This window comes from Cebus imitator, unplaced genomic scaffold, assembly GCF_001604975.1.
Source record: "Cebus imitator isolate Cc_AM_T3 unplaced genomic scaffold, Cebus_imitator-1.0 Scaffold142, whole genome shotgun sequence".
In the NCBI taxonomy this organism is placed as follows: Eukaryota; Metazoa; Chordata; class Mammalia; order Primates; family Cebidae; genus Cebus; species Cebus imitator.
Window position 1 is genome coordinate 3,288,629 of NW_016107457.1, and position 12,581 is coordinate 3,301,209.

The 12,581-nt window shown below is 40.6% G+C and overlaps 1 protein-coding gene across 5 annotated transcripts in view; it reads right to left on the reverse strand.

Moving 5' to 3' along the window:
* The window catches only part of RHOBTB1 (Rho related BTB domain containing 1), a 126,832-nt gene extending 117,050 nt beyond the window's left edge, over positions 1 to 9,782 (reverse strand). For 2 of the 5 annotated variants that reach the window (XM_017542298.2, XM_037743376.1), the window contains exon 1: positions 9,696 to 9,782. The gene's annotated coding sequence lies outside the window, so the exon portion shown is untranslated. Of the gene's footprint in view, positions 1 to 9,202; positions 9,309 to 9,695 lie in introns of those variants that run through there. The other 3 variants (XM_037743379.1, XM_037743373.1, XM_037743378.1) reach the window with 3 other exon arrangements.
* Positions 9,783 to 12,581: the final 2,799 nt, after the last annotated feature.

Below are 12,581 nucleotides of genomic sequence, written 5' to 3' on the forward strand. Positions count from 1 at the left end.
TGGAGTACAGTGGCATAATCTCGGCTCACTGCAACCTCCGCCTCCCAGTTCAAGCAATTCTCCTGCCTCAGCCTCCCAAGTAGCTGGGGTTACAGGCACATGCCACCATGCCTGGCTAATTTTTGAATTTTTTTAGTAGAGATGGAAGTTTCACCATGCTGGCCAGGCTGGTCTCAAACTCCTGACCTTGTGATCTGCCTGCCTCGGCCTCCCAAAGTGCTGGGATTATAGGCATGAGCCACTGCACCCGGCTTTCCTTCAGTCTTTCATGCTGCCTGTTCTGTCTCCTGCTAGAGAACTTCCCCATGTAGCAAGCCTTCTGCCTGTGTGCCCAGTCTAGTTGACGCCTGTGCATCATTTGGATATCATTTCACAGAACCTTGTATCTTTCTTTTGTAGCACTTAGAACAGTTTCAATTTCATATTCATGTGTATCATTCTTTTACTGTCTGTCTTCCCCTCCTAGTCCATAGGCCAAATGGAGGCAGGGGGTATCTGATGCAATTCAGTGACTAACACATAGTAGGTTATCATTAAAGACAACTTTTTTGAAAGTATGAGTGTGTGAAGTGAGTATGAAAATAAACACAGACATAAGTTTAGTGAGAAGAATGTACCCCTGGCCTGGTGTTTTAAAATCCTGAGTTGGATTTTTAAATGCCAGGCCAGGGATACATTTTGCACAGAACTGGGGTGAGTCACAAGAGCACTGAGCACTTTGAATGGATGTGAGAAATGAAAATAGGAAGATTTCCTCTCTCATTCAGGCTTAGTAGTGGGTGAAAGGGAATGATTAGAATTTTTGAATGAAAAATTTCACCTGGGCAGGTGCAACTGGTTTTATCATATAATATATGTGCTAAGATACGAAGGTAGTATTTTCCAATCCTATTATCTTGATTTTGACTACTGCATATATTGAATAAAAGTCATTGCAAGGGGAGGAAAGGAGGACAAGGACCACAGACATGCTGGGGACACAAAGGACAGAAGAGATTTCAAAAACGCCTGAGTGTCTGGATTGTAGATATTCTGCTAGATATGCCTTTTTATATCTTAGCTTCTAAAATTCATGTCATCAAATGCAATATAATTGTCTCTGCTTCCATATGGTGACAGAATTCTAGCAACTGTATCAGGATCTCAATAAATAGGCGACACTCAAATGTTGCACAAGATTTTCCCTCAGTCACATTTTTCTCATGCCCCCAAATCATGAAACACAAATTTTGTAAATTAGAATAGTATCAGTTATGAATGCACTTTTGCAATTATGAGAGTAAAAACACTCCACATTGAAATAAGAAATGCCGTCTGATTTTGATCTAACACAAACGGGAAAAACACATTCCTTTTAAGAATGACAAATAAAGCTGTCAATGTGATCCATTTATAGCCCCTCAGAGAATGCCAGAAATCCACATAATGTTCTAAGAAACAAGTTATTGTATTTGCTCTCTCCAAGAGAGAAGGTGTAGAAGTCCCAGATAGACTCCTATCCAAGGAAACTAAGGTTAGCAGGAATAACTCGCTTTAGTCAATATCCTAGGTGTATGCCTCTCTGAGTTTCAGGCATTTTATTAAATAGTGTGTAACAATAGAAATGGTGGGCTGATGAAGGGGAAGTGTCTCTCTGCTCGGTTAGGTAAAAAGAGGGGCTGTAAGAAAATGGAGAAAACCCATTGTCTTCATTGCACCAGCTCCATCTCTCCTTACTAGTCTCTTTCCAAAGGTCTACTGCTGACAAAAATTACAATAAGCCATAAAATATTAATTATTATAAACATCCAAAGTGCTAGTCATTTTAAAGCATTTTTAATGGGTTATTTCAGGCTCAGCTACAAGGGCACGTGCCAAAAACAAAACACCAGAAATATGTCTCTTTATTCCCTATTACAATACTCAGGCTTTCTTCTTTTAAGAGGCAGTTTGTGTTATAAATATATACGTATATTCGTGTATAAGTATATATAAAATATGATCCTCTGCAAGGCATAACTGTTTTTTTTTCTCCTTTGCATTGGCTGCTAAAAAACTGAGAACAAAATTTGTTACTATCTTCTAGCAAGAGTGTTGAATTTCATGGCATAAATTTTGAGTATGAATCTCTCTCATGGCTCTATCTTATGTTCTTAGCCTTATTTTTTCCTTTGACTCATTTTTTTTCACTTATTTGAAATATATTTTATATTGCTGTATAGTATATATTTTTATTAGCCTTTCTCTGTAAGCCCTAAATCCTTTCCAGCATATAAATAAAATATATAACATTTATAGGTAGTCTCTTTTTTTTCCTATGGAGGGTTGCAAAATTCTCCAAAGGCAACATGTAATTGATTACTGTAAAAGTATGAGAATTAAAATTTATGATAATTTATTTGTAGTAATTTATTTTTTGGTGATATTTAGCTCAATAGTGGAATTAGATTTTCTTAATATATGTATACACACTTTTAGAGCTGAGGTTCTTAGCCTGAGATCTATGAATTTAAATTATATGCAAAAATTGTGTATGTAAAAATTGTGTATGTAAATTTTCATTAAGGACGAGTTTCAAAATTTTAATCCAATTCAGAAAGGTAAATGTGACTCAGAAGATTAAAAATTGCTGCTATGCATTAGGATAACACTGAAAAATCTGATCGTGATCTTTATTAATTCAACAAATGGACAAAATATTTGTTGGGTATCTGTGAAATGTCTGGCACTATAATAGATCCTGAGAAGACAACAGAAAACATGTAGGCTTGACCTCTGACCTCCGGATACTTCTAGTCCAATAAGGATGAGGATAAACAATAAAAAAAAAGATATAATCACATGGTAATATATTACAATAAATAAAACAAAGTGATGTAATAGAAAGTGAGTGAGATTAGGTGGTCAGGGAGGACTTCTCTGAGGAGGTCCTCTGTGCCAAGCACAATCTGAGGGAAGACTATTCTAGAGAAAGCAGACAGCTAATGCAAAGACCCTGTGGGAGATACAGGCTTGTGAAAATGATAGCACTTCCAGAAAATACAAGATCTCCAAGTTCACATTTTTAATGCTTCAGTCTTGAAATAGCTGCATGATCTTTCCCTTCTCTCTCTTTTTGTAAAGTTAGATTTGCTAATGTGAGGCAAAGATATCCTCAGGAAAAAAAATGCAATGCATTTTATTATACATTAAATTCATTCAATAAATAGTTGAGTCTACTACCTTTAAGGCACTGTGGGAAATGCTCTGTGGGTGCTTAGCACAAACCAAATAAAAAATAACTGTCATACATGCAACCATAATGTACCTTAAACCAATCCTGTATTGTTACGGCTCATAAGTTTATGAACCAAGTAAATTCTAGGGCCCAGTCACTTTAATGCACAAGAAACCCAAGGCTCTTTAGAAAGGCACCAATCACCCCATTACAGATGAACACAGATAAGTTAAAAAAAAGAAACACATAATGAAAATTTCGGCTAAAAATTCTTTCACATTTTCCCAAGCCATAGAGTAACATTGTACTCTACGGCTTGGAAAATGCTCTAAACAACCCTGGCTGCATGCATCAATACATTAAGCTGTGACTAAAGATCATAAATTTCTCCCACATTATTAGATGCTTTCCTGAACTAAATTCTTTATGAGTATATTAAAGAAAATAATATACCAACAAGATGACTATATTGCTTTGGTCACAAAGTTAGTTGGAGGAGCCACCAGGTATTGGAACCTAAGCAGTCTGATTCCAGAGCACCCAAGATATTATTTCCAACATTAGTGGTTAGCTTTATCACCTACTTGAGGGAAACCTGGCTGCTTTGTGAATTATCTCTGGTAACCTCATCATCTCTTACTGTTTAAAAGGCTTTGGGGAACAGCAATCATATGCCAATTAATTTAAATATTGGCCAGAAAAGATGGCAAACATGCTATTAAGAGTAACACATACAATTTAAAAATGTTTATTTGGATCGGAGTAAATTATTTGAATTAACCATAATATTCCCTCTTAGGAGAAATAATGAAGGGTTGAATGTACTTATTTAAAAAATCCACAGCATTTTGCTGGCTTGTTTCTGCCTTTATTGTTTTTTGTTAATGCAATTTCAACTTGGGAAAGGGAGATTTTAAAGCTATATCCAAATCCAGAAATCAATCAGTTTCTTCTTTTTTTCACTTCCCCCAAAATAAAAAATAAAATCAGGTTCAAGCAGGTTGCTGAGACTTATCTCTCTTGAACAGTATTAGGGGCAGGAGGAGCATATCATAGTACTTGTGCACCATGAACTGAATATTTATGCAGTATCACACAGCTGTGCTAAACAGGAAACAACTTCATTTTATCCTCACAACAATCCCATTAGTAGTTTCTATTATTATTCCCAATTCACAGCTCAGGAGACGGCGACTCACAGAAGGTGCCCACTTGTACCAGGCTGATTCACTGCAGAGCTTGGGCTTCCTAGGATTTTCCTTTATTCTTTCCTTTTGTTTGATCATGTTCTCCCCACTGACACACCAATGAGGACACTTTATTTTTCAGCATGGGCAGTCTAAACCCTTTAGAACTTAAAGTTGTTCACAGTCCAAGTGTTTTCTTTTCTTTTCTTTTCTTTTTTTTTTAACCTGCCCAAGCTAATTTCTCAGTATTCTGCACTAAGTACCCTCAAGGCCTGAGGGAGTCTGCCTCCTCTCAAAGCTTCAGATGTCTTCCCACCCACAATCCAGCTAAATTCTACTGCTCTTTAAGACCTAGTTCAACTATACTTTTCACAGTCACTTTCCAGACCTTTCCAGCCCAGAGGAAATAGCCTGAGGAGCTTGCCACCACTGTAGATGACCTGATGTCCCCGAGAGCTTCAGCAGCATGGAACCCATGGAATAGTAATGCAAGGCCTGTTGGAATGTGCCATGCGGGCGCTTTCCTTAGGAGCACGTCCAGAGCTTTTATCAGTTTCTTTAAGCTTAACAACCACCACTCAGCACCCTCACTTCTGGAAACTAATGACACTGAACACTAATGTTCTCTGAGCAGGAATGGCAGATTTAGCAAATAAAAGCATTATACGGTAGACACAATGTTACTAAAACACGATTTGTTGTGTACTTGAAATTCAGATTTAACTAGGCATCCTGTATTTGATTTGCAAACTTATCCTGAATGTTTTGTGGATATTAATCTTATCTCTCAACTGTACAGAATGTAAGCATCTGGAGAACAAGAGACTTCACTGTTTCCCCACAAAACTTGACACTCAACTCTTATTGTTGCTTACCGATTTATTTTTGTGGTCCAATAGAAACATTTTTGAACACGTTTGATTTGGGCCCAATATCAAGTCTAGTAGCCACATCATAGTTACATACACACATACAAACACACACACACACACAAACACACACACACACACACAGACACACACACATACACACACATACATAAACACAAACACACAACTTTTGCTACGAGGAAACAAATGTCATCAGACCTAATAAACAATTTTGATCATCTCTGCTATTTGCTGGATTCAAACACATTGAGCTCCTCCCAAAATCACTTAAAAAAAAATATCCTCTTAGGAAGAATCTGGGGAAATTAAATCATACCAAAATTGTTATTGGATCTCAAACTGAGATCGTCAGACCATTTGATTGAGAAATCATCAAAGGTATTTGTTAAAGTGCAGTTGTCTGGGTGCAATCTCAAACCTATTAATTCAGAACTGTGCAGAATGGCTCCAAGCAATCTGTGACTTTAAAAAGCCTTCCAGATGATTTTTATGCCCTTTCAACTTTAAAAACTATTTGTTTATGAAATGTAATACTTTAGCAAGGATTGCTGTCTATGTTAGAGAAGAAAAGTTATCATTTTAGTGCTTAAAGATAAGTCCCCAACATTTTGAGGTTCATACTAGAGATCATCTTTTAAATGTATCTTGAATCTATCACATCAGTGTTAAATGCTCAGCACTGTAAATTTTCCATTTAGACTCTCGAAGCATTTAAAAAGAATTGGTAAACTAATGACAGGTATTAAAAGGCTGCTTGATGGATCATTAAAATAGTAAATGTATCACTGAAGTTTACAGAGACCAGAAGAAATTTAAAAATAGACTATACCTAGAAAGATGTTCGAATGTGGCTACTCAGGATTGGTGTGGGGAACCTAAGGCTCTTTTGAATTTCTGAAAGAAAGGATCATTGTCCAAACTCTGTTGACTGGGTGGTCCTCACTAGTTTTGAACTCTGAGTGAAAAGAATGCTGATTTATAAGTCAGAAGGCTTAGGTTCTATAGTTTAAGGTCTGTTTTGGGGGGCTTCAGTTTGCTCATCAATAAAACAATGGCTTAGACTATTAGCCGATCTCTAAAGTATTGTCTAGATGTAAATTTCTATGATCATTCTGAGCTTCAGTTTTCTCTGCTATTAATATGGGGTTGAACTAGGTGCAGTGTGTTCATTCATCCTGTGTGTCTGAGGGCGGCCCTGTCATCTCCATTACAGTACTCAGATTTCCATTCAAAATTCAGGCGCACCCTCTCTAACACTGTAAGATCAATGATGCTTCATTTAGGCTTTCCCCAGGAAGGGACAATATATTAGCCATTCACACATGTCTTTTATAAGAGATAATTATTTATTCAAACATGCTTACAGACCAAACAACTATGTGCCATTCATCACTGTGCTAGGCCCTGGGAACAGTCATGAAAAAAGTTAGAAGAAAGAGTCTGGCCTATGCAGTCTCCATTCTGACGGGAAGGTAGGGAGTGATGGAGAAGAAGATAAAAACAATAATCATATTAAACAAATATAAATAAGAGACTTCAGTTTGTAACCGGCTCTATGAGAGATACTGAGGGCTGAGATGGAGAAGAACAGAAGGGTGTTCAGAAGAAACCCCCTGGAGGAAGTGCAATTTACTCAGACCTACAGGAAGAAAAGAAGAAAAATGGGAAGGAAGGGGGGTGGAGAAAGGGGAAGAGAGAGCATATTCTGGGATCCTGTGGGAGAAATAGCTTATGTGCTTGGCATTCAAATTCCTGGAATAGTCTCTGCTATCTCTGAGAGATAATTTAATCCAAAACTAGTGAAAGGAAACCAGAGGCCCAGAGGGTTTAAAGGACTTCTCCGAGGTCAAATGGCTAATGAATAGAAGAACTCTTCCACACTTCAGTCCAGAATGTGAACTCTTCTTAGAGATTGCAAGGCAACAGGAAGCAGGAGACTGTGTTGGTTGAAATCCTGGCTTTTCTATTCATAAACTACTCATCCTTGGGCATGAGAGCTTCTCTGAGCCTCAGTTTTCTTTACTGTGAAACACAGACAACGTCTGCCTCACCGGATTATTACAAGAATTTAATGAGAAACTGCAGCACAGTCCCTAGTATATCACAGCTGCTCCAGAAATGCTAGCTCTTGTATTTTTCACCTAGTGCACTTTCCCCTGTACCAACTTGTTGTCAAGTCAAGACAAAGTAGAGCAGAGGGTAAGTTACTTGGATAAAGGAGGAGTGGCAGCAGAGGGAGGGTTGTAGAATACTGGAATGGAGTCTATTTAGCAACTGCCCATCCAAATCCTAGTGGAGGAAATAGAAAGGCCACCAAAGTGGACAAATGGAAAAAAAAAAAAAAAAGACATCCCCAATTTTGCTCACAGCTTAACCCACTAGTGGTAAATATAGAGTTGTCTATGTAAAACAAACAAAAAATGATTGCCGTATCAGTATTTACACTTAAATGTAGCCTATACGAAATGGGCTTTAGGATCTCACTAAACAGAAGAATGACACACTTTGTTATTCAAAATATGCTAAGAGAAAAATGTTAATATGCCACTAAATAACTGGGAACAAACCAATTATCTGCAGGATATTAAAATGATAGCTGGTGTTAAGGATGCTTCAAAACCAAGCCCATGATATCAGAAGAATCAATAATTAATCCAAGTACTATACAGCTTTTCTCCATTGTCTATGAACAAAACCGCAGGTTGAATTCAACCTTAAAACACCAAGAGGCATATTTCATGGATTAAACTGGAGAGCTATCAGTCTGCTCCACAAAACCTCCATGCCCTCCCTGTTAGGGAATATTTATGGTTTAGACACACATGAACCAGGGCTGAATATTTCTTTGTTTCAGAAGTTCACTGGGTCCCTCTTCATGCAACCATAAGGTAAGTGCCATTTCTTATACAGCTTTTTGAAATGCAGCTTACTTTATGATTTTTTGCTGTTGCTGCTTTATGGGAGAAATTTTATTTCAAAGTTTCATAGGATGTGAATTAAACTCATTATTCTGCTGCAAACTCATTGTTTAATTGACAGGAAACACGCATCTAAATCATCTTCTATGCATGGCAGAAGCAGCTACATAAATTTAACAATGGGTGGATTATTACTACTTAGCATATTTATGGAATTTTAGATTCAGGAAGCATTTTACAAATCTTTTATTAGTTAATCCTTATACTTCCGAGTGCATCTGACAGGTGGTAAACAATGCTTTGAGGTTTAAATTGCCAATACATGAAAACTTTAATGGGGAAAAAGAAATCTACAGCCTTCCTCCTTGCTCCCAAACGTGCCCAGGGCACAGTTTTGATGCCTTTTTCTTCTCATCAGAGACTATGACTAGAGGCCCAAGAAGTAGAGTTGCAGACACCTGAAACACTAGTAATAAAAAATATATATATTTTGGGTTTTGTCCCAGGTTAGGTGGCCAAAACCAGGGGAGACCTTCTCACCAACAGCAAGATGATGTGACGGGATTCTCAGCACAGATACCTCCCAATAATACGGCGCATAAAAAGGTACATAAAAAAGCAGTCAATTTCTCTAAAACTATAAGGTAAGCTTAGTTTCCAATTCAGATTCTATCAATGTCACACCTGCTGGACTCAATATTTGAGTGACATCACCAGTGATTACTTCTCTTAAAATACATGCATGGATATTGAAAAATAAAACCGAATTTAAACTAAGAGAATGTATGTCTTCATTTTTTTTAATTCGCAAGTTTTCAAAACCAAGCTCCCTTGAATACCAATTCAAACTTTGTATGAGTGCTCCAAAATACCCCATCTCCAGACACCAGAAGGTGTTGCATAGCAGGGCAAAGAAATCCTCAATAAATCCAAGTCTAATTCTTCACCCAAACCTTTTTACAGCCCGGGGCCTTCACAGCTAACAAACCAAGAAAATCAATCCCGCATCACCTTTGGGCCTGGTATGAGGAGCCGCAGATGCTGCGCCTACTTTCAGAAGACCCCAGTGTGGCACGTCCAGCACACATTCTTGTTTCTTCTGACTGACAGTGACTTTATCCCTCTAATCCCTCCGTCCACCCGCCTCCGCCAGTGTGTGTGTGTGTGTGTGTGTGTGTGTGTGCGCGCCCGTGTGCTGAGGGACGCTTAGCTAGGAGGGTGCTGAAGACACCCAAAGTATTCTGGAAGCAAGCACCCTTGGGCCCTGTGCTTTGTCAGAGCAGCTGGGCTAGCTGTCAGGAGGTCAGGGAGCGGTAACCAGGTCACCCTCCTTTCAGGGGTGCAAAGGGATGCTCTAAGCTCTCGCGTCCCCCTGAGTCTGAGGATGTGGGGGTTGCGGGTGGGCAGAGAGACCCCCGCCCCCGACCATAATCCCGCCCACCCTGGCGCGGCTCCTCCCGGGCGCGCTCCCGCCCCGCCCCGCCCCGCGCGACGCCCGCGCTACCTGGGGACGCTGGAGGCTCGGCGGCGGCTCTGGGTCCCGCCGGGCGGCTGAGGCTGGCGCGGGCTTTGTAAAGCCGCGGGGACAGCGCCGACCCCGCCCCGCCCCGCCGACCCCGCCCTCTCCCACCTCGGCCGCTCCCCCGCCCGCATCCTGGGCCGCCGTCCCCGCTCCGCCACCTCGCTCCCCGCCCTGCCGCCGCCGCCCTGCGGGGCGGGGACTGCGGGTCCCTCCCCATCCTCGCGGCATGCCGGACAGTCCTGCAGGCGGGGCCCCAATGCCTAGGCGGGTCCCGGGAGCCCTGGACGGCCTCCCTTCGCCCCCCGGGGCTGTCACCGCTGGCGCGTGGCCGCCCTGCTGGGACTCCGGTCTTGGGACCTGGCGCCTGTGGCCCCAAGTGCTCAGGGCCTGGCCCTTCTACTCACAGGGCCGGAGGGGTCGCCCCTCCTGGGGGCCTCCCCAGAACCCACCTCTGGGATTCGCGGGGGCGCCAGCGGGGGCATCTCCAGCAAATGGACACCAAGTCCGGGAAAGTTTCTGGCGGTGTCAAGGGTCAGCCTTTTCTTATAGGGACGTTCTCTAGCCAAGTAATGGAAACTCAGAGATTCCATCAGCGGGTTCTGCTGACATCACAAACCACACATGGCTTGGTGTCCTGTCGTGTCGTTTACACAGACTCTCCATCCTTACTGCAGCCTTCTTCTGCACGTTCGCCTTTGGAGGCCCCAGGCTAGTGACATTTCAGCGAAAGGGTGTAAGAAACTTAATTTTTAAATAAACAATTAATATTAGAAACCCGCACATTTATACGTTTGCTGTGCACCAAGCTCTAAGTGTGATCGGTCACCTTTGAATAGTTCAGATCTTCCAATGGTCAAGATGATCCAGGTCAGTCACTATCGGGCACTTCCTCAGCTCCAGAACTTTTGGTCTCTTTACTCATCTTTTTCATTTTCCCTTTGATGTGAAGGAGAGGTGAAAATAAGATGCAACATGATCAGTTTGAAGAGCTTTTAACAGCTGGTGTAAAACTTTATGGGAGAGGCACTCTGGAATCGTTGAAAATAAGATTAGAAAATTATCTGTACACCTTACTGCAGTTTTATCATTTTTTTTGCTTGAGCTTGCATAATGAAGAGCTAGAGGTAGCTATTAATTTTAGCAGAAATAATGCTTTTCTGAGAATTAAGTAGATTTAAAAGTATGATATAGCTAGGATGTCAGATCAGGATAAAACTCTATTGACAGAAGAATGAACCAAACGAGCTGATAGTATGAGAGATCCAGCAACTCTTTGGAGTAGTAAAATTGGTTTTGTCTTGGAGTTTGGACAGTACAAATGGATATTTTGAATTTTGGGAGGCCAAGGATGGTGGATCACTTGAGGCCAGGAGTTCGAGATCAGCCTGGCCTGATCCACCAGCCTTGGCCTCCCAAAGTGCTGGGATTACAGGTGTGAGCTACCGTACCCGGCCCCTAGAATTATTCCAAGCCAGCAAAGATTTTTGATGTTGTTGTTATTCTTTCTTTCATATCCCATATCTAATCCATTAGGAAATCCTGATACCTCCATCTTCCGAAGGTATTTCATATCCCAAGTCTACTCTCTTCCAAACTAGCATTATTTACTTGGATTTGCAAAAAAGCCTCTAAACTTTTCTTTCTGCTCTTAGTCTTGCCCCTATGGTCTGTTATCCAGATAGCATTTAAAGTGACACTTTTTGAAAGTATATATCATAATTCATGTCAATCCTCTGCTCAAAAAAAAAAAAAAAAAAACAAAAAAAAAAAAAAAAAAAAAAAAAAAAAAAAAAGCCCTCAATGGCTTTCTACTGCCCTCAGAATACAATACAACATGGCCCTGTCTGTCAGTGCCTTGCCTGCTTGTCACCTCAGCTCTCTCACCTCCTTCTCTACCACTGTCCTCTCCCACATCTTGTCACAGATTCTCTGGCTTTCTTTTGCTCTTTAGACCTCATTCTCCTATCTCTTGATCTTTGAGCTAGAACTCTTCCTGTAAAGGTTTAGAGTCTTGCTCCTCAGTTACCTCAGATGTCTACTCTCATGTCTGCCATTGGAGAGGCAGTCCCTCAGCACCCGTCCTACAATAGCCCCCTTTCTTAACACTCTCATTCTTTGTCTCCTTAATTTACTTTAGTTTTCCTTTTAATACACATGTTAACATGCATGTATGCATTGTTTGCTGTTCTCCCCCTACAGTGAGAACAGCAACTTGATTACAGTGCCAGGAACATAGAAAGCATTCAATAAATATTTGTTGAAAGCAAGCATATAAATTATATTATATAATGAAGGTTTGAATTTCCACAAGATTCATGTGTTGAAACCCTAATCCCTGAATATGATTGTATTTAAAGATAGGGCCTTTAAGGAAGCAACTGGGCCCTGATCTGATAGTATTAGTGTCCTTATCAGAAGAGACATCAGGAGCACTCACTCCCTCTCTTCATGTGCATACACAGAGGAAAGGCGGTGTGAGCCCATACTGGGAAGGTGGCCATCTGCAAGCCAGAAAGGGAGCCCAAACTGAATCAGCTGGCACCTTGATCTTGGACTTTCCAACCTCTAGAACTGTGAGAAACAAATTTATCTCATGTAAGCCACTCAGTGTAGATATTTTGTTATGGCAGCCCAAGCAGACTAAGACAAATCAGACAGAATATAGTACAAAAGAAACAAGGAGTTTAGATAGAATCTACACTCACACAGTGTCATGAGTCATTTCAGGATCACTTGTGCAATTGAACGGTGTAATGGTGTGACCTTTAACCAGTAAATAAGCCTTTGCAGCACCTCTCAGAATAATTGAGGCTTCAAGAATACTCTTATCTTAACCTGGAGTACAATAAATGCTCAAGATGAATGAAT